General features: G+C 43.5%; 1 long non-coding RNA gene across 1 annotated transcript; it reads right to left on the reverse strand.

Annotated features, from left to right (window-relative positions):
- Positions 1 to 5,718: 5,718 nt before the first annotated feature.
- LOC122214969 lies at positions 5,719 to 12,649 on the reverse strand. Its single transcript, XR_006200171.1, has 3 exons — positions 12,382 to 12,649; positions 11,878 to 11,938; positions 5,719 to 6,016 (listed from the first exon to the last, which is right to left on the reverse strand). It is a non-coding gene; the product is annotated as an uncharacterized LOC122214969 (long non-coding RNA).
- Positions 12,650 to 23,179: the final 10,530 nt, after the last annotated feature.

Consider the following 23,179-nt stretch of genomic DNA (forward strand, 5'->3'; position numbering starts at 1 on the left):
GAAAACAAAGCAGAATGAAACCAAACACCACCACCAAAGGAACGTTACCATTCTCTGTTGTTGCTGTGGTCTGACGGAAAGGTGGGTGCTGGCAGTGCAGGGGAGCACACCCCGTGCGTATTGCAACAGGACAGACACCCATGCTCCCCCCACAGAAAGACTTTGCTGGTTCCTGTGAGTTCTTGGCTTGCTTTTGGAACAGGCTGGTCCAGCGTTATTTGTCACCGAGTCCTCCTTTCACACTGTGGTGTATTTCTGCGTGTCCATGATGGGTCGCAACTGCAATTCATGCTGTCCATGCTCTTCCCAACACCGCCTTAGCCAGGGCCCGTGTTAAGGTGTACAGAGAACAGACTTTAGTGATAATGTATTGTGTAAGACCTTTGCATCTTGTAAATTTTCTCATTTTTCTAAAAAGAAATAATAAAATTCCAAACCTCAACAAACCACTTTATTATTAAACAAATCCTGCTGTGTTTCTGCTTAATGATTTTATCTGTAGAAATACAATGTGTCTGACCCCACTCTGTGCATATTAATTTTAAATAACCCTGTTGCAAGAGGCGTTCCCTGAGTGGCCCACACAGGCCTCTGATTCCATGGTGAGAGCCTATCAGTGGCAGTTTGTAGTTGATGACATTTTACTCCAACATGGGAAGGGAAAAGAATGGCCAAATGATGGAGACTAAGTGTGGCTGCAATCTCTCATTTATCCAGCATTGGGAGGTGGAGAAAGGCCACAGCATGTTGGACCACACAGATGCCCCTTTTCCAGGAGCTGAATGGTTGTCCATATATCCAACCAGTATTCTCACAGTTCTGTGAAGAAGGAACTGTATTCTGCCAAAGAGTTTCTTAGCTAATTTTACTGTTATTAGTGGCACAGCTGTACTGGTCGTTTTTAGACATTATATGATGTTAGCAGTTACATATATATTATTATATGGAATATATATTTATATGACATCTATAGTATTTTAGTGCTTATACAGAGTTATCCTCTTTTGAAATACTTCTTGCCCAACTGTAAAGGAGACATTTTTATTTGGCATTTTTGTAATGCTGAAATTCTATCTGTGACCTTTATAACTGAGCCTGTCTAATCTGACCCAGTTGTCTACTTCAAAGAAAAACATAGTTAGAAAATGTGAGGAAAAGAAAGCTCAAATTACACCTCTAATATGCATTCAAGTACAAGGATATGGAATTGGAAAGGGGTTTGCCAGACTGCCTTTCTCTGAACCAATACAGGTGGTCTGGGATAATCCATGATAGCAATAAACTCTGGATTTGAAATCATTACATTCCAGATGCAAATCCCTGGTCAGGGATGGGATGCCCAGTTGGATGGGCAGTGAGGTCCAAGAAGCTCTCCTGTTTGAATTATCTACATAGGCTTTTACAGAATGAATTAAAATTCACTTTAAAGTTACTCCAAACTACAGTTTTGTAAACTTGGCTTAGGGTCATGGACTTGCTGAACACATTTGTCAGACATTTCTCTGCCACAACATTTTATCACCACCAATTAATGCTTGCTGAACAGCTGCAACCTGTCCTTGTGCTAATGGGGAATGAGGATGACATAGAATAGCTAATGTACTTGACGTCTGGACGGTGGGAAAATGATAAAGACCCTTGGAGCCCACAGTTCAGTTCCTGGATCTCATTTTAAAGGGACATAGACAAATTGGGGCATAAGCAGAGTCATGTGGGTCGTTTGCTGAAAACCATAAAGGAAGAAGGACCGAAGGGGAGAAACAAAACTCTGAATATTTGAAAGATACGAACAAGATACTTGGGTCGGGAGCAAAATAGGAGTAATAAGTATAAGTTGCATTAACATAGATGCTGGCTTGATATAAGGTAACGCTTTCCAACATGATTCAAAAGTAGATGTCAATGTCAGGACGGTTCAGCATTTGGGCAGAAGTTCTGAGCCTACTTACATGTGGCGAGAATTTTAATTAAAAAATCTTTCCTCCCTGATAGTATGTAGTGATTGTCAGAACCTGTAGGTAGCACTGGATTGGAGGAAGGTTTTCCCTCATCCTGAAGTCCACTTTAAGCTCCTAGAAACAGAAGCAGCAGCATGTACACTAAAGACTGGCTCCATAGGGTCTAACCACAGGCCAAGGTTGTGCAAAACAACAACAACAAAAACACCCGAAAGCTCAGGATGAATCCCCATGAAACCCACAGCTGCATCCAAAAAGAAGTTAATTCTGCCTTCCCCCTCCCCTTCGCTCTGTTTCTGAAGGTCATTTCTAACCCTTACTGTGGAACTCATGGCTAAAATTAGATTTGGGGTCCAGTTCCTCTTGTGGAGTATAAAACTCGGTCTTTACACCCTCCTAACATCTCCTCCTGTTTTCTGCTTATTTTTAAGCTTGCTTTTTATGGTCCATTAACACATCATTTGAATGGGGATGGGAGAGGAGAATCATCCCTTGTATGGCTTCTCTGAGAAGGCTTGGCAGACTGCAGGCCTGTACTTTAAACAGAACACTGTCTGATAACACTGGGTAGCAGGGTCCGTTTCATCTTGCCTTTCATGGCTTACTTTATAGGAGACCAAGCTCTTGGGAGACACACAGCATAGACCAAAGAAAGGCATGTCCTGGGGCTGGACATAGCGTCCCCTCATGGTTGGTGGTCCTTAGGAAGGCATTTTCTCTACCAAGTTGCATCCTGCAGAGATGGGTGCACACTGGCAGATGGAGAAAGCGCTATTACATTGAGTTGATCATAGGGAACAAACATTCCACAAACACACTGTTTCCTCTGACATGCTGCCGTTTTAGTCACTCCCAAACCAGGGAGGTGACCTTTTCTGTCCAACTGGTTTATCAGAGTTCTTGCCCTTTTTCAGCCAGGCACTGACAGAATTCTTGATTTGCAATTCATTACTGATTTGGCTCTTTTAGGAGTAGAGTTAACCTCATTTTAGAAGTCCTGGAATAATATCAGAGGTAGAGCCTCCCATTGATCATATGCAGGAAGAAGATGGAAAATCACGATTTTGAGGCAGGTCTGCCTCTCACTGCTGCTCCTGCTAATGTCTTTGTCCTCTTCTGGGGTGCCGACACGTGCATTAAATTTGTAGAGGTCTGGAAAACAAAACCTTAAATTCCCATCACCAAAGTATCTATTAGTGATGGTATTTTAGATTTATTAAACAATTTTTGATAACATAGTTCATATATGTAGCGGCCCTTGAAATAACTTTGCTTGTTTTTGAATCTTCCCCAAGGTTTGGTGCATGAGAGGCTCTGTCATCAAGCAGGAAACGTGCTGAGGTGTCTGTTGAAAGAGATTCCGCCGTCATCCTATAGCAGGGGGTGGGCTCAGACCAGGCCTGGGTCTAAGGTGGCCATCTCCCAAAGGGAGCTGAGGTCTGGGGGATGGGGTGGAGTTGGCCAACTGAAAGGGGCACGCCATGGAGGAGGGCAAACCATCAGGTGCAGCAGAGGGGGGCTCAAGCAGGCCGGTGGGGCTGGATTCAGGGAGACAGGAGGCATGTGGAGGGACATGGACAGACACAGGTGGGGAGCAGGGACAGGACCCGCAGAGGTCTGGTAAGTTGTGATTATGTACTTAGGCTTCATCCGTCTCCCTCTTTCTCCAGGCTGACTTGTTCTAGTTCCTCTGCAGTTTCTCACGTGGCACAGCTTTGACAGTGACCTGCCTGGAGGACTGGGTGCAGCTCTGCTGGTGTGGGGTGACCAAGGCCACTGGACAGTAGTGTGGAGGTCTCAACAGGCCAAGGGGTGGCCCAGACTTGGAGTTGCATCCTGGCTGTGCAGTGGACGTGCCCCGTGATCTCGGCACAGCGTACATGTTCTTTCAGCTCTCTGAACTTCATCCTCTTCCCGTGTGTCTGGGGCATGGTTAGGGTTAAATAAGATGTACACAAGGCGTTGGGCATGGTGCCTTATGGCGGCACACACTTGGGATGCTGGCACACACTTGGGATGCCGGGCCACATCCCTGTGATAATGCATCTCATTGTGACTGAAGCTGCTTTCTTTCAGTGGCTTGCATCATGTCTCTGGCTCTCACCAAGCCTTCAAGTAACTAAAATCTTGCTGTTGTTGTTGTTGTTGTTTTTAAATTTTTTTAAGTTTATTTATTTTGAGAGAGAGAGAGAGAGCACATGCAAGTGAGGGAGGGGCAGAGAGAAGGAGAGACAGAATCCCAAGCAGGCTCTGCACCATCAGCACAGAGCCCAGTGAGGGGCTTGAACTCACAAGCTGTGAGATCATGACCTAAGCCAAGATCAAGAGTTGGATGCTTAATCAACTGCACCATCCAGGTGCCCCAATCCCATTTTTTTTTTTTAATTTTTGTTTTTGCTTTTGTTTTTTTAACTAAATTCCCGTAGCCAGTGTCTGGCCTGTGAGGAACCCACATGGAGAACTGAATTCTGTTCCTATTGGGCTAGGCTGTGGAAATATTTCAAATGGTATGCTGGCTATTTCTCCCAGCTTTGTGTCATCTTCAGACCTATTTTCTGTGTTTTTGTCCAAGTCTAGGCTAACCCCAATGCACGGGATAGAGTTGGCCCTTCATTAGAAACCTTCTTTCAGGTCAGTAGCTGCATTATTTATATTCCCATTCAACCCCCGTTCCTCCATCCCATGTCACCCTTTTCTGCGGAAATCATGCTACACTGTTTTCACAGTATTTTGGTGGTTAACCCAGTAATCCTGTCAGAAAAAATATTAGTACCATACAGCACGTTACTTGTGAACTCGTGCTGGCTTCTAGCGTTCCCTGTGTTCTTTACCACAGGCTCACAGACCATCTGCTTCATCATTCATTCTAGAATGTTTTCAGGAATCTGCATCTCACTGGCCTGTGTGCTGTGCCTGGAATCTGTCTTTTGAAACTGGGATTTTTGACATTTTTGGTCTTCTCTCCCCTCTTTTCTTTTCAGAAGACTATTTTTCAGAGTTACAAGTAGTACGTCTGTTCCATGATCAATTCTGTAGGTAATTTCAGGACTTCTGAAACTTCAGTTCACTCAGAGACCCTAGTAAGTCTGTCTCTTCCCCCACCATGGGCTTCAAGTCCCCTTTTATGATATTTCTTTTCCTTTTTGAAGTTTGAAACATTTGCCATACAGTACTAGATAAAATCACTACCTTAACTTGAGCGTGTGTTTGAGACTGAAAGCTATTCTAAGTCCTTTATGTATATCAACACTTGAAATCCCCACAGCCCTTTTGTTGTTCCCATTTTGCAGCTGAGGCAACTGAGACTTAGAGAAGTGAGCTGTCAAGAGCTGCGAAGGGCTTGAGATCTTGCCCTGTTGACACAGTAGCCAGCTGGCCTGCCACACAAAGTCTCCTGGGTGCCGGCAGCACACAGGAGGCCCCAGTCCAAGACAGGGCTGAGCTTTGTTGCTCACAGCACTAGTGGGAGCTCGTGTCAGCATTTGTGCCAACTCCCTGCACCCCAGCTTCCATAGATGACACCGAGGAGGGCCAGGTGACGCCTCACACACAGTGGGTTATGCTACAGAAGAACCCAGAAAACCCAAATCTTTTATGATGCCTGACCTTTGCTCTGGAGAGAGATACACTCTCTCTCTTCCAAGGCTGTTTGCTACTTAAATATCCTCAGAAATATAGTCAAGCAAAGATAGTCAACACCTGTGCTCACAAGATGTATAGAGACACCAGAGACCATGAGTGTCGTCACCCCATAGGAACCTAACCCAGATCAGTCCATGAGCAGGTAGTGGAGTCAGGGTTCAGAGCCAGGCTGGCAGACCCCAATGGACGGCCACTGCCATGACAACATGAAGGTGCCCTCCTGACACGCCGTTCTCATCACCTGACATCGTTCTCATCCCTCCTTTCCTTACCACTCATTTCATCCATGCCGCGTCACTTCGCGATGTCTGTGTCCAGAACCCCTCTCTGCTCTTCCCTGAGGCTGACCATGTGTGCTTACTTCCAGCTTCCTGTCAAGTTCGGACCAGGGGAGGCATCAGCAGATGCTCTGAGGACTGAGAGAATGAAGGCTTGGTGTGGGTTTCCTGGCTCCTTCCCACCATGAAGGCCAAGGCCGCAACCCTTCCAGGCAGCCATCTCCCACAGCTCCCCCTGCCTTCCCCATGCCACAGCCTGCTGCCGTGGCCCAGCCGCCCTGTCTCAGGGTTTCCTTCTCTGTGAAATGTGCAGCCCCCTCAACTGTGCCTGCGTGCTGAGATTGAAGCCACAGGGCTGTTGCCAGCTCAGGGTTAATTTCTTTGAAAAATTGTGGGGATTTTTCTTTCCTAGTCCTTCCTATGTCACGTACATTGTGTAATGGTTTTACCTGAGCCCCCTTTCCCCTTTTGCTTTGAAGTCCCCAGTCAAGGTCCTGCATTTCAAGTGTTCGCTGCCCTGGTGTTGCAGACCAGAGAAGGCCTGGACCTTCTTCCTCTTCTAAAACTCACCTTATTTTTATTTATTTTTTTAATGTTTATTTTTAAGAGAGAGAGAGTGTGAGTGGGTGAGGGGCAGAGAGAGAGGGAGACACAGAATCCGAAACAGGCTCCAGGCTCCAAGCTGTCAACACAGAGCTCAACATGGGGCTAAAACTCATGAACTGTGAAATCATGACCTGAGCAAAGTCAGATGCTTAACCAACTGAGCCACCCAGGTGCCCCTAAAACTCACTTAAAGGAAGAGATGGTAACACCCCATGTGTCCCTAGGTCTCTTGGTTTCTACCCAAATATCAGAACTTTTAGACTTGCACTGTCCAATTTAGTAGCCCCCTAGTTACATGTCACTAAATTAATTAAAATTAAATAAATTTAGGGGTGTCTGGGTGGCTCAGTCTGAGCATCTGACTCTTGATTTCGGCTCAGTCCCACATGGGGCTCTCTGCTGAGCGTGGAGCCTGCTTAAGATTCTGTCTCTCCCTCTGCCCCACTCATGTGCTCTCTCTCTTTCTAAAATTAAAAATATAATAAAATAAAAATGCCACATTTTATTTATCCATGTATTCATCAACAGACACGTAGCTTGTTTTCATATCTTAACTTTTGTGAATTATGCTGCAATGAATATGGGAATGTTGGTGTCTCTTTAAGATACTGATTTTGTTTCCATCGCTTATATACCCAGAAGTATGATTGATGGATCATGTGGTAGTTTTATTTTTAATGTTTTGAGGAGCCTCCATACTGTTTTCTGTATAATGGCTGCACCAATTTACATCCCCATGGACAGTGAACAAGGGTTCCCTTTTCTCCACATCCTCACCAGCACTTGCTATCTCTTGTCTTTTTGATATTAGCTACCCTCACAGTGATATCTCATTGTAGTTTTGATTTGCATTTCTCTGATGACTAGTGATGTTGAGCCTCTTTTCATGTGCCTGTTGGCCATTTGTATATTTTCTTTAGAGAAATGTCCATTCAGCTCCCCTGCCCATAAATCAGGTTGTTAGTATTGTTATCATCATCATCATTATCCTCATCATCATTTTTGCTATTTTTTTTGACATGTATAAAGTTCTTTATGTTTTGGATTTAACTGCTTATCACATATATAGTTTACAAACATTTTCTTCTATAAGTTTGCCGTTTCATTTTGGTAACTGTTTCTTTTGCTGTGCAGAATCTTTATAGTCACTGATTTAGTCCCACTTGTTTTTGTTTTTGTTGTTTGTGATTTTGGAGAAATCATTGCCAAGGTCAAGAAAGTTTTTTTCCTATGTTTTATGCTAGGAGTTGTTTTTCTTTTTAATTTTTTTTGATGTTTATTTATTTTTGAGAGAGAGAGAGACAGAGCATGAATGGGGGAGGGGCAGAGAGAAAGAGGGAGACCCACAGTCCAAAGCAGGCTCCAGGCTCTGTGCTGACAGCTTAGAGCCCAAAGTAGGGCTCAAACTCATGAACTGTGAGATCATGACCTGAGCCAAAGTCAGATGCTCAACCGACTGATCTACCCAGGTGCCCCTTATGCTAGGAGTTGTATGACTCAGATCTTAGACTCAGATCTTCATTCCACTTTGAGTTACTTCTGCGAGTAGTGTAAGATAGGTGTTCACTTTCATTCTTTGGCTTGTGGCTGTCCAGTTTTCCTAGCACCATTTATTGAAGAGACTATCATTTTCCCTTTGTGTGTTCTTGGCACACTTGTCAAATATTAGTTGACTTATGTAGGTTTGTATCTGGGCTTTCTGTTCTTTTGATCTCCATGTCTGTTTTCATGCCAGTACCATACTGTTTTGATTACCATAGCTTTGTAATACAGTTTGAAATCAGGATGTGTGATGCTTCAGCTGTTTTCTTTCTTCAGATTAGTTTGGCTGTTTGGGGTTTTTGGTGGTTCCATATGAATTTTAGGATTGTTTTTTCTATTTCTGTGAAAAATGCCAATTAAATTTTGATAGAGATTGCATTAAATCTGTAGATCAATTTGAATAATATGGATATTTTAATAATATTAATTTCTCCAATCCATGAGCATGGAATATCTATTAATTTATTTGTGTCTTCCTCAATTTCTTTTATCAGTGTCTTATATTTTTCCATGTATAGGTTAAATTTATTCCTAAGTATTTTCTATTTTTGATGCTGTTGTAAATGGGGTTATTTTCTTAATTTCTCTTTCAAATAATTTGTTGTTAGTGTATTGAAGTACAAATGGGGGTGCCAGGGTAGCTCAGTCGGTAGAGTGTCCAACTCTTAATTTTGGCCCAGGCCATGATCCCAGGGTTGTGGGATTGAGCCCTGCATTCTACATGCTGACTGTGAAGACTGCTTAAGAGTCAGTCAATATCTCTTTCTCTCTACCCACCCCCCTTCTGCCACTTTCCCCTTCTCACACACTCTCTCAAAATAAAAAAAGAAATGCAAATTATTTTTATATACTGATTTTGCATGCTGCAACTTAACTGAATTTGTTTATTCTAACAGTTTCTTGGTAGAGTTTTCATAGATATATATATATATATATATATATATATATATATATATATATATATATATATAAGATCATGTCATCTGCAAACAGATAATTTTACCTCTTCCTTTCCAGTTTGGATATCTTTTATTTCTTTTTCTTGCCTATTTTTTTCTGGCTAGGACTTCAAGGACTGTGTTGAATAGAAATGGGAATAGTGGGCATGTTTGTCTTGTTCCTGATTGGTTTTGACCATTGGTCTAATTTTAGCTATGAGCTTGTATATTTGGGCTTTATTATGTTGAAGTACATTTCTTATTTACGTGATTTATTGAGTTTTTATCATGAAAGGATGTTAAGTTTTGTCAAATTCTTTTCTACACCTATTGAGGTGATTATATGACTTTATCCCTCATTCTGTTAATGTATCACTGATTTGCATATGTTGTAACTATCCTTGAATCCCAGGGATAAATCCAACTCGATCATGGGTATTATCCTTGTAATGTGTTGATGAATTCCATTTGCTAGTATATCGTTGAGTATTTTTGTGTCTATATTCATCAGGGATATTGGCTTATAATTTTCTTGTAGTGTCCTTGTCTGGCTCTGGTATCAGGGTAATGCTAGCCTCATAGTATGAGTTTGGAAGTGTTCCCTCCTCTTCAGTTTTTGGAAGAGTACAAGAAGGATTGTTAAATCTTCTTTAAATGTTTGGTAGAGTACAGGGGCACCTGGGTGGCTCAGTTGATTAAGCGTCTGACTTTGGCTCAGGTCATGATCTCGCAGTTAGTGAGTTCAAGCCCCACATTGGGCTCGCCAATGCTGTCAGCACAGAGCCTGCTTCAGATCCTCTGTTCCTCTCTCTCTGCTCCTCCCTACTTTCACTCTCTCAAAAATAAATAAAACATTTTAAAAATGTTTGGTAGAGTTCACCCATAAAGCCATCAGGTCCTTGGCCTTTTATTTTTGTGGAGGTTTTTAACTACTGATTCAGTCTCCTTACTAGTAATTGGTTTATTCAAATTTTATATTTCTTCATGATTCAGTCTGGGTAGAAAAAGAACAAACTAAGTTCAAAGCAGAAAAAAAAGGAAATAACAAAGATCAGAGCAGAAATAAATGAAATAGAGACTGGAAAAACAATAGAAAAGATCAACGAAACTAAAAGCTATTTTTTTGAAAAGATAAACAATATTGACAAATCATTAAACAAAACAAAAAACAAAAAAAGAGGACTCAAATAAGTAAAATCAGAAGTGAGAGACCTTGCAGTTGATACCACAGAAATACAAAGGATTGTAAGAGATAACTATGAACAATTGCATCCCAACAAACTGCATAACCAGGCCAGGTGCTGACAGCCTCCCATATGCCTTCCGAGGGCAGAGCTGAACACCAGGTTTGTGTGATATCTCCTGATCCTGCAGAGTTGGCCAACTTTCTGTGCATGATCCCTGGCTGTCTACAGAGGCTTGTACTTGTTGCTGCCCTTGGTAACTACACAGGGAGCTGTCCGTGGAGGAGGGGTTATGTGAGTGAGGTGTGCAGAACATTGGGGTGCCAGTGGGCCAGTTGGGGGGATCTACAGGTGAAGCATCTCTATTGGCCTATGGGTGAGGTAGTTAGTAGGATCCACATCTCTTTGATGCTTTTGTAGACATGACCCCTGTGCTGAACAGTTCTGTGCTAGAACCAGAGAAGAATTATCACCATTATGTAAATCAGGTCACCAAGAGGAAACTGACTTGCTTGAGAGCAAAGAAATAGTGATGCAGCCATGGCTTGAACCTAGGGATCCTGTTGGGACTCACTACTTTTTCATTTGTTCATTCACTCAGCAGTCTGTCAACTACTGTACTGGCTGCTGGGCACATGCAGACAAATGTAACTGAGCCCTGACCCCAGGATGCACAATCTGCTGAGAAGACAGACAGGCAGATGGAGACCAGAGCACGGTGATGAGTGCTTCAGTACATTGAGCAACAAAGTCCTCTGAGGATGGCTGAGCAAGCATTCCAGAACATCTGGGGAAGTGACATTTGAGGGGGATTTCCAGGGAAGGTTGGTTGGTGGTCTGGGTGGTATCCTGAGGGCAGCACCAGCACTCTAAGCTCTGAACCATTTGGTGTGGTATTGAGAAGAAATGGGCTTTGGTCTCAGGGTCTTGTCTCTTCTTGGGCCAGGCACAGAGGCAGGCTTTGCCTTATTTGTGGTATAATGAATGGGTGCTCCTCACCCCCAGAGGCTCTGTATGGGATATGGGAAAAGCCACTGGTGGCCTAGGGGGTGGCATTTGAAGCAGATTGAGCAGAAAGAACAATATGCATTGGTCAGAAGCCCCAAGTCTGGCTTCTCATCCTATGCAGTTTCTCAGCCTTTTTACCTCTGAGTCTCTTTCTTGTCTGTAAGGTGGCTGTGCCTCTTGCATGTGAGACTCAAGGCTGTTATGTCAGGGGACAGGTACAGCAAGATGGCAGCTGCTCCACTGATGGTTGGCAGCAGAAGAGAGGACAGGGTTGGGAGTAGGGGGCTTTTGCCTGCTTTCCCTGCAAACTCTGGGCCCTAGACTTGGGTTCTGAAAGTTATGGGCTGGGATCAGATCAGGGAGCAAGAGGGCATAAGAGAAGCCTGCTGGGTCTCTGCGGGCATCCTGCTGACTTCAATTTTTGGGTTACTCTTTGGCATACATCGATGCAAGTATTGCTGCTCAAAAGGAAAACAGAAATTCCACACTGATAACTGACAGCAAAGCAATGTTCTTTCCACGTCTCTCCCTACTTCCTCAAGATGGGATGTATCCAAATAAGGACAGGGAAAGAAGAGGCCCTCCCTGCCCAGGGGGGTAGTCCCAGAGAGAACCAAACCAAGCTGTGCTTTGATTGAGAACAAGGCCTCAGGCATAATTGTGTTCAACCCCGGCAACCATTCACCTTTGAATAGAGTGGGGTTGGTTCCCCCCGACATACCTTATTCCAGATGCCCTTCCTTCCCAAGATGGCAGTTACGCATTTTAGTAAGATCACCTCTCTGAAAAGCAGTGTATATTAACAAAAAGTAAATACACTATATTTTGGCATTTTGGGGCCAGTGATACGGAGAGACTAAAAATATGAAGGAAAAAAAAAATCCCTGGATTTCCAGGAATGTAGAATTGCAACCTATTATTTTATTATGTGGTTTAAAGGATTACTTTTTAAGCCTTTTATTTGGAAATAATTTAAACTTATGGAAAAGTTGCAAGAATAGTGCAAAGAATAGTGCAAAGAACCCATATATCCTTTATCCAAATTTGCTTACTGCTAACATTTTGCCCCATTTGCTTTATCATTTCTCCCTGCCCAAATACATAAACATACACATTACCTAAATATATACATATAGATATACACAACCTCAGTTTAATGTTCTTTAATGTACTTATTCTAATTTTGTTGAATGACCCATTAATGTCCTCTGTTGCTACATTTTACCTTTCAGTACTGGATTCAGTCTAGGATCAGGCTGCCTTTCTGTAGCTTCTTTTTCTTCCAGACTAGAAGAGCACTACCCCACTGTGGCATAGTTTCCTCATCTGTAAGATATGGGAGCCAGAGTGGCTGACATCTGAGTTCTGTGATTATCTGATGGCCTGGGGTGCCCAGCACAGTGTTCTACGTAATAAGGTGTTCTTTAGATGTTTAATGGAAGTCCGCTTTCCAGAAGGATTAGGACTAGTGTTCTATTTGAGGGAGCATTTGTGTCTCCTCCCTCTTTAAAACAGGACTGCTGGCATTGGAAACAAATCTAAAGGTTCTAGTCTGGTCTCTAAGAGATCACAAAGGTAACTGTCTAAAGTAACAATGGTAAAAATGTATTTGGTCATCACAGCATATGGATAAGTGAAAGGAACAATAGCAATGTCACCAAACATGTTGGGGGCAGGCGGGGGGGGGGGGGGGGGGGGAGGGGGGGGGAGAAAAATCTGTTACAGCGTACCTGAACTACAAGAGGAACAGAATAGTGTTTTTTGATGGTGAACTTAGATTGGTAAAAATGTACATTTTATTACTTGCTTTCTTACTTAACTAGATTGCTGGTTTGTTATAAAAGGATATAACTCAGAAACAACATAGGGGCAGGCATGGAGAGGTGCATAGGGCAGGCAGGCATGGAGAAAGGACACAGAGCTCTCATGTCCCCCTGGCCCCCACACTGCCACAAGTTCACCAGTCAGAAAACTCTCTGAAATGTGTATTTTAACCTATAGGGCAACTACTATATGTTTTCTATAAGAAAACTATTTTCAAAATAAAGACTGATAGGTTAGAAATAAAGGGATAGAGAGGGATGGACCATGCTAATAGTAATCAAGAGAAAGCTAGAGCAGCTATATTAATTTCAGACAGAGAACGCATCAGAACAAGGAAAATGATTAACAAGGATAAAGAGGGGTACTACATCATGATAAATGGGTCAGTTCTCCAGAAAGACATAACAATGTATGTACCTAACAACAGATCATCAAAATATGTCAGGCAAAAATTGATAGAGCTAAAAAGAGAAATAGACAAATCCACTATTGTAGTTGGAGACTTCAATATCCCCCTGTCAGTAATTGATAGATCAAGCAGGCAGAAAATCAATAAGGATAGAGTTGACTTAAACAGCACTATCAATCAACTTGATCTAATTGACATTTATAGAACACTCCATCTACCAACAGCAGAGTACACATTTTTCTTAAGCTCACCAAGATAGACCACATTCTGGGTCATGAAACACTAACAACTTTAAAAGATTAGCAACCATACACAATCATTTGCCAGACCACAATGGCATTAGACTAGAAACCAGTAACAAAAATATTTAGGAAATCCCCAAATATTTGGATATTAAACTACATACTTCTTTAAAATTTTTTTAAATGTTTATTCAATTTTTGAGAGAGAGAGACAGAGACAGAGACAGAGCATGAGTGGGGGAGGGGGTAGCAGAGAGAAAGAGGGAGACACAGAATCTGAAGCAGGCTCCAGGCTCTGAACCTATGCAGTGCTCTAACTCACTGACTGCGAGATTATGACCTGGGCTGAAGTCAGACACCCAGCTGACTGAGCCACCCAGGTGCCCCTAAACTACATACTTCTAAAGAATTCATTGGTCAAAGAAGAGTCTTAACAGAAGTTTAAAAATGTTTTTAATTAAATGAAAATGAACATACAGCTTCTTAAAATTTGTGGGATGAAGCAAAAGCAGTGCTTAGAGGGAAATTTATAGCATTAAAATTCATATAATAGAATAGAAGAAAGAGCTGAAATTAATGGCCTAAGCTTCCATCCTAAGAAAGTAAAGAAGGAAGAGTAATTAAAAACTAAGGCAAATGGAAGGAAAGAAATTAAATATCTATTCAGCCCCTCGCCCCCAAAGTTACTAGACTGGAGGAATAAGTGTGATAATAATAGTAACAATGGCATCAACAGTGATGATGTACCAGCTGCTCTTCAAAGCAGTTCTCATATACTCACACATTTAATACTTACAATAACCCTAGGAGGTGGATAAGTCCTATGAGGAATCCCCATTTCACAGATGAGACAACTGAGGCATAGGAGCCAGTTAGTAACTTGCCCAAGGACACATGGCTACTAAGAGGAAGAGAGAGGATTTGAATGAGGCAGCCTGGTTCCAGAAGAGGCAGAACCACTCAGTTCCTGTTCTGTGTCTGTCTTCTCCAGAAGAACAATGACCGGTCTTCTAGAACAATTTATGTAGGTAGACCAGGAATATGTCAAGTATATAAGGGCAGACCAAAGATGCCATCATGGGGTGTACAGATGAGTTATGACCCTAGGGAAGCTGTTATTAATGTTTGAGAACTCATGGAGGGTAGGAATGCTCCGGGAGGTTTGTGGCGGATAAATTCTCCATAAGAATTTGCTGAATGCCATAAGGCTGGGCTCCAGACAGTACATTTATCAATGTCTTGGATGAAGTCAAGCTCATCAAATGGCAGATTCCACAGAGTTGAAAGGAGAGCCTCAAGTGATGCCAACATGTAGAGCTCACTTTGAGTTAAATACAATTACATGATATTTGGGTAACAGAAAACTTGCAAAATATAGAGTAGGCAGGACCTGAGTGAAGAACAGTTTTTGTGAAAATGAATTTGGGGCTTAGCAAACCACAAGCTACCAATGGGTTGGAAGTGCGATGTAGCTGCCAAAACATCTGGTTCTGTCTCTAGCTGCACTGAAAGGGATGTGGTGTTTGTGCTGGAGGCTCTTAAGTTGGACAGCACATCAGAATCATTTAAAAATTGTGGATGCCTGGGCCCTATTTCCACAGATGCTGACTCAATAGGTCTGGACTGAGAATGTTAAAAGCTCTCAAGGTGTTTGGAATGGCAGGTGGGATTGAGAACTACTGGTCTCATGGGTCTAATAGTTGTTTGTTGCCTAACGATGGTTCCGGAAATGGAGTCAAGGTTGTTCTGAGCATCAAAGTGGGGAAAGTCTGAGGAGCCAGGCCTTCCAGGGTCAGTCTGGTTCATGGCAGAGGCCAGAGGCCACACAGGCATTAGCAGTCTGTGGCCAAAGATGCCTCTCAAAGCTGTTACTTCACTTAGTCTTGGGCCGTCAGAGCATCTTAATCTTGGTCAACTCCACAAGGTAGAGGGACCTTCCTTCTGGGTTTTTCCAGCTTTCATCAGAGATGTCAAGAGACTGCAGGCTTGGGCTTAATTGTGGTTAGAAAGTATCTCAAGGGGAGTCTGGCACACAGAAAGTCCTCCCCTCCAGAGATGTTGGAGCCCTGTCTGCCTTTCCTTTTGTTTGCTGTCCAGGTGTGAGGCATGCACTGTAGCAATGCAGCCTTTCAAGTGGTGTGGTAGTGAGCTTCAGTGATGGCCCTCCAGTTTCATCACCTCCTGGCTTCCAGGCTCTTGTGTAGTCCCCTCTTTCATTGAATCAGAATTGGCCCCTGTGAGCAGTAGAACACAGCAAAATTAACGATAGGGGCTACAGGGGTAGATCAGAAAAGACCTGGCAGCTCCAACCTTGTTTTCTTAGATTGCTTGCTTTGGAGGAATCCAGGCACCATGTTACAAGGACACTCAAGCAGCCCATGGAGATCTCCACAAGGAGAGGAATTGACTCTGACACTAACTTGCCAGTCATGTGAAGGAACCACTTTGGAAGTAGATCCTTCTACCCCCAGTTGAGCCTTCAGATGACTGCAGCATCAGCTAGCAACTTGCTGAAGTGTCACCAGAACCACACACCTCATACCTTCTTATTACATGAAACAAACAAACAAACAAACAAACAAACAAACTACTAATTTGTCTAAGCCAAGTGTTGGAAAACTACAGCCCATGGGCTGGCTGCCTGTTTTTGTAAGTAGTCTTATGGGAACACAGCCACATGCATTTTTAAAAATGTATTGTCCATGACTGCTTTTACATCGCAATGGCAGAGATGAGTACTTGTGACAGAGACTCTGTCCCATAGACTGAAAGATTTACTATCTTTCTGGCCCTTTGAGACAAAGTTTGCCAATCCTTTGAGCCGTTGCTTCTTTTTCTTTCTTCTCTCCAGCAGCTGAAGATAATACCTAAGTGATAAATTGTCCAATCTGCAGGACATTTCTTTTTAAAGAACCAGGAGGCTCAATGATATGGAAGCTCATGGAGAATCTTGTCAGAAAGACTATCTGGCTTTCTAAACTCTACATCGACCAAAGGTTTAGCATCAGTCAGGAATTAGAATCCATCTTAACTGATGTAAGAGACTTTAATGAAAGGACTTACTACAGAGGTGAGAGAGGGTCAAGAGAGAAACACAGGATATTGGGGCACCCAGAAACCTGTGACAGTGGGATTACTTCCTGCAGATCTCTAGGAGAAGACGAAGGAAGTGGTTTTACCAGATGCTATTTGGTACCCTTGTATCCTACTGATACATTAGGATCAAGCAATTATGGTTCAAACTACTCCCAAGAATTCAGACCCAATTTGAACTGGCTGGAACAGTTACCCAGAGGAGGCAGCCTCTGGGATCCCTCTTTGCTGTAAGTCTACTGGGTAATTGAGCAGAGTAGTTTGTGGCCTCATTGGTCTGTACAGTTATTGCCTCTTTACTTGATTTTTCACTGATAAACTGATTTTTCTATCTTACCACATATGCCCAAACCATGTTTTAGTTTTCTTGTTTTACCAGATTTTTTTAAGCCATGAGTATTATCTGTAATTAAAAGGGAAACCTGTGAGTTCTTGTGGCATTTTTCACCCTAAGAGAGGCTCACAATGTTCAAACTCTTTCCCAAGTACAAAGTAGTCTCTTCTGTAGAGATTTTTGAATTTTATGTTTGCTGGGTCAAACTAAAAGAGGCCTTGAAAAACAGAAGCATACAGGGTCTCCTCTCATTGCCCTCCCAAGTGGGTCAAAGCCAAACCCTCAAAGTGATCTCACCTCGTAATTTGAAAACATTGCCAAGCTGAATCTTATTTTGGGGGTATCAGTGGTCTTACCAGGGAGTGCATGCTAGAGCGAGATAGCCATCTTCCTTTTTTAGGCGCTGACACTCAAGTTCAACCCCCCACCACAGTTCAGATGTTTAGCTGAGAGGCTAGATTCCTTCCCCTAAGATGCCCCCAGGGACTCTGCCTGTATCACAAGAGGAATTTCAGAATACCACTCTGTTATATACATGCTTTTTTGTACTATAACTTGCCACACCAGTTACAATTGCTGTTTAACAAATTACCCACAAAATTAGCCGCTGAAACAACCATTTTATTATACTTAATGAATTCAGGCAGAGCCTGCCAGGGATAACTTGGCTCTGCTTCACAATGTCTAAGGTCTTACCTGGGAAGATTTCAGTGCTGGTGGTGGGGGTTGGAATCATCCAAAGGCTCCTTTGCTCTCATGTCTGGTGCCTGAGATGGAAAGACTTAAAGTTTAGGACTGGAGCATTCACCGCAGCTTCTCCATGTGGCTGGGCTTCCTCACAAAATGGTGGCTTGACATGGTTGAGCTTCTTCAGGGCAGGGCAGACTCCCAGTGCTGGTGTTCCAGTGCACAAGGCAGAAGCTGCATGGCCTTTTTTGGGATCCAGTCTTGGAAGTCACATAGCATCATTTCTGCTTTTCTTTATTGCTCCAAGCAGTCACAAGCCCATCTAGACTCAAAGGAAGGAGAAATACTCTCCTACTCTCTCTCCATGAAGGGAGAATCATAAATTTTAGAGCCATGTTTTAAAACTGCTGTGTTTGCAAATGAGGGAGCAGTTTCAGTGGGAAGAGACATAAAGTTAAATGTAGCATTTTCTCATCGGGAGATTGGAGAAACCCCATGTAGATACCTGTACAGGCCAGGTTGAGTGAATTTTTTAACTGGACTGCAGAGGCCAGAACTTTAAACTCCAAATAATGGATGTGTGGCAGTGAGGGTGGTGATGCAGTGGAGTGTTATTAAAGAACTGTGGGTTGGCCATTTCTGTGCCTTCTTTCTCTCCTAACATTTGAGATCCATTGCAACCCTGACAGGAGAAACTTAGGAAATCATATAACTGCCCTGTTGGGGTAGAGTAGAAGGATGAGCTAAGGAAGGACAAGGTTCTGAATAAGGTGTGGCCATTTTCTGGTTTCTAAAAGAGATGGGGCTGCTATCAGGCTGAGCAGACCATGGAGCCAGGAGCAGGAAAAGACAGTGGTCAAAGGAGGCTAAAGAGAACTTAGAATGGATTGGAAGAGAAATCCAGATCTATCAATAGCTAGTAAGTAGTTATAAAGGGAAACTTTGGCTTTGGGAGCAGGAAGGAAGAGGAATGAATTTAATGGAGGGCATGGCTAACAGTCATGTGAGGAAGAGATTTAGAGACCCTCAGTACAGTCTCATGAACAGTGGGGCTAAGGTGTTGCTCTTGGTTTGGAGGAAGCAAAATAGAAATTTCAAGGCTGACCATGTGACCAGCATGGACATTAGACATTTTCCAGGTACTCTAATGGAGGAAGCTCATTATAAATATATACCAATAAGGTCATGCTTTTGCCATGGAACATCCCCAGGAGAATTGGCCTCCCATACACTGGCAGAAGCCCTTATAATGGTGTGATTGGCAATTGTTTGCACATATGCTAATATTCTGAGAATATTAGGACCCAGTGGCTTCTTGATGTTGCATGATTAGCTGGCCCTTAAGTTTGTTTAGGGCTTTTGCATTCATTATCTCATCTACTCTTTAAAGTTTGTGAAGTAGGCAAGGAAGGTATTATTAGGCCCATTTGGGGGATGAAGAAACTGGAGTTGGCTTCTCCAAGCCAGGCGGCAGCAGGGCCAGGACTAAAATCCAAGTCTCATGCCTCCTGGTATTGCCAGGGCCTCTGGCCTCTGCCCCATCACCTCCCATGCTGAGCCAGGAGCTCAGTTGTTTTGTCAGCTGGCCGGCCCCCTCTTCCAGGAGCACATGCGAGCAGTAAAGTCTGACTGCTTCTTATATAGTTACAGTCCATTTCAACTTCAGTCTTCCTTCCCTACACATACATACACCCACTTTTAGCCTGGTACATGATGTTTCTGTTATAGTTACTAGAGTGTTTCAAAAGCTGCAGGGCCCTGTGCTCCTTTTCTTTCCGCATTGATCAGTTGTCTACTGCTGTGTAATAAACCACTTGAAACCCTGGTGACTTAATACCATTTATTATTTCTCACCTTTCTGTGTGTCATCAGTCTGGGCAGTTCTTCTGCTGATCTCACTTGGGCTCATGTATGTGGCAGAGATCATCTGATGACAAGGCCAGGCCTCAAGAGCCTGAGATACCCTCACTCTCTGGAGGTTAGCAGGACACTTTGGTTCTCCTCCAAGTGGCCTGTAATCCTTCAGTAGGCTGGTCTGGGCTTCCTCACAACATGGTGGTCTCAGGGTTCCAAGAAGGTGAAAGTGGAAGCTGTGAGGCCCTGTAAGGCCCAGCCTCATGAATCTACGCAACTTCACATCCACCAAGTGCTATTGATCAAAACAAGTCATAAAAACAGCCCCAATTCCAGAGGGATAGAGAAATAGACCCCAAGGATGGAGTCTTGATGGGAGGGGCAGCAGTGTCCCATTGCAAAGGGGCACAGACTCACTGGCCACCATTATCATAATGATCAACTACACTCCATGATCTGCTAAATAAGGATTAACCAAAACATGCCCATAACAGGAAAAAAGCAAGCCTCTCTCTGCTACTGCACTTGCCTATCAGCAGCTAGGGTTCTTTGGTGGCAAACAAGAGAAACAGACTCTAGTTAACTTAAGCAGAACAGTCATGTAGTAAGAAGCCATCAGGAGTCTCCCAGACTCAACTGAAGAGTTTTACAATGAGACCTCAAAAGTGAGAGGAAGAGAGCAGCTCTGAGGAGGTGGAGGGGCAGTCTCTGAAGCAGGGATTGATGGACAGCCTTTGTAGGGAACCACCACTGGAATAACTTAGTTCCAGCTGATTTTTTTTTTCTGGTCTTTGTGTCGTTTGGCTCAAGATTCAGATTCCTTGGGGAGCTGACTCGGGACATGTTCACACTGCTTGGGTGGGTAGTTGTAGCTGGGCAAGTTGATGGATTGGATCACCTGGAATGGGGGAGGTGGGTGTCCCAGCAGAACAGCCAGGAACTGTGAAAAGTGGGAGAGGGCCTAGGCAGGCAGAAGTGTCAGCTGCCTATTGATTCCTGACCAGTTCCTGTGGGTGCTTATTTGGATCTATTGGGCCTGACAGTCACTTCTCTATGAGCAATATCATTCTGTCTCAATGCCTCTTCTTCCCCCTCCCCATCCTTCCCCAAGAATGAAAAGTTAAGCTTTTTTTCCTTCTCCATGCAAAATGTAATCTTAGATTAACTTTTGTCCCACTGGACCTAACTTCTTAAAGGCAAGTGTTCCCCAATGTTCTATCGTGCACTCTCCTTTGTTCTCAGTGTCCTTTCTGAACTGTTTTACTCCCTATCTCCCTGCAGGCGACTCCTTGATCTCCCATTAAGTCGTCGCTACTTCCCATGTTCAATTTCCTGTGGGAATCCTCCACCCAAATCCATTGGCCTCAGCCTGCTCTCCCTCCAGAATATGTTATGACAGATACCACACGGTGGCTTGCTCAGCACCCACTTCAATCCCTTTATGCATGCCTCTCTGTACTGGAGAGTCTGGAAAGATAAAAATGACGTTTCTCAAACTCCCGTGCAGCTAGGGAGCCATGTTTGATTGGCTTCCACCAACAGGGCCTTCCGCGTGAGGCATGGGAGGCATAAGTGGGTGATGTGAGTGATGGGGCTCTATGGAAGCTGAATGCATGGCCATGCGGGTGCCACATCTTGTGTCCGAGGCATTTGGTTCTTCTAGGGCAGCACCGGAGCTTCTTCTGTGGGTGGTGGTAGCATCAGGGTTTCTGCTAGGGAAGTTTGTATGCATCTCCTGGCTATATGTCACTTGGTGCTTGGCATTGGAAATGTGTGATACCTAATGGACTAAGCCTTTTCTGCTTGTTAGAGTGGATTCTGTTGTCTGCAACCAAGACCCCTGCCTGATACAAACACTCCCTGTCTCCCTCAGCGCTGTTCTATGTTAATAGACATTGAACAACAGTCTCTTTGGGGGAAAATTTGCACTTCCACCAGCAGTGTGTGAGTGTCTCAGCTGCTCTTTCTCCTTGCCAGCACCTGCTTTTGTCAGCACTTGATTGATGCTGGTAAAAGAAACTGTGTAATTTTTAAAAATGTTCCAATATCATAATATGACTTTGAATAGGAGGTAAGATCACACACACACACACACACACACACACACACACACACACCTTACATTACAGTAAAAAAAAAAAAAAAGCATGTCTCTTATTAACACTGACTGGGTCTTGTGAATATAACTTCTTTCTTTTAGCAGCCTATATAGTACAGATCAAGAATTTAGGCAAATCTGCAAGCTATTGTTTGACTTAAACTAGAAATACATGTCTGAATTTGTAAACATAGCTTCCCTAACTGTTCCTGTCTTCTCTCCAGGTGGGTGGATGGCCTGGGGACAGAGCTGCCTCATCATCAGTGCAGGGCACGTTTCTTCACACCCTGAATTGTCCTTTTTTTTTTTTTTAACTTTATTAATTTTGAGAGAGAGAGCACACAGGAGGGGCAGAGAGAGAGAGAGAGAGAGAGAGAGAGAGAGAGAGAATCCTAAGCAGGCTCTGCACTGTAAGTGCTGAGCCTGATGTGGGGCTTGAACCCACAAAGCATAAGATCATGACCTGAGCAGAGATCAAGGGTTGGATGCCCAACCGACTGAACCACCCAGGCACCCCCTGAATTTGTCCTTTGAATGGGGGAGGAAACTATGAATAAAATGGCTCACGTACAGAAGTTGAGTGTCTGGACCAGTCTGTAATTTAGCCATTATTTTCTTTTTTCTTTTTTTCAATATATGAAGTTTATTGTCAAATTGGTTTCCATACAACACCCAGTGCTCATCCCAAAAGGTGCCCTCCTCAATACCCATCACCCACCCTCCCCTCCCTCCCACCCCCCATCAACCCTCAGTTTGTTCTCAGTTTTTAAGAGTCTCTTACGCTTTTAGCCATTATTTTCATGTTGAATTGGGAGGCACATTTAAAGACAAGAGGCATATGGTTAGTGGCTAATCAATGGCCTTGATAGAATTCTTAGCATTTCAGGAGGCTGTGCTCGTTTGAAACTAATGCTGGCTTCCTCTGTTAATTCTGTTCTGTTCCCCCCACCCCTTCCCCAAGCTTCCTCCCTGATTCCTAAAGTCTGTTGCAGAGCTGGGTGAGAGGATTTCCACCTGCATGCCAACCATGACCCAAATCTTGCTGAAGTTGGAATCTGACCACAGGACCCCAACTTTAGTTTTTCGTCTGAGGGGGATTTTCTCATTTCACCTTCCAAGGCAATGTTCAAACACATGATCCTTGACATCCAGAGAAATCCTTGCCTATTAGTGTCAGGCTCTTTTTTATGGAGAGACTAGGGCACCGTGTTGTGTTGTGTTGATGGGTGTGTGTGTTGGGGGGAAGATAGAGAGCAAGGTGGGTGGGGAGGGAGGTGGCAGAGGGGTGGTGAGTTCACCCATTACAGAGAACCAAATAAATTATTTCTGCGTAGTCCATCAGTTCAAATTTTCCTGTTGCCTTTTCTTTCCTCCTTGGTGCTGATGACTGGACTCTTTGGGATCCAGTGACCGAAGAAGGACAGGCATGTGGTGAACTTGCTCACGTTGAAGCATCTCATACCCTTTGCCCCTTTGAAAGTA

This window comes from Panthera leo, chromosome A3, assembly GCF_018350215.1.
Source record: "Panthera leo isolate Ple1 chromosome A3, P.leo_Ple1_pat1.1, whole genome shotgun sequence".
In the NCBI taxonomy this organism is placed as follows: Eukaryota; Metazoa; Chordata; class Mammalia; order Carnivora; family Felidae; genus Panthera; species Panthera leo.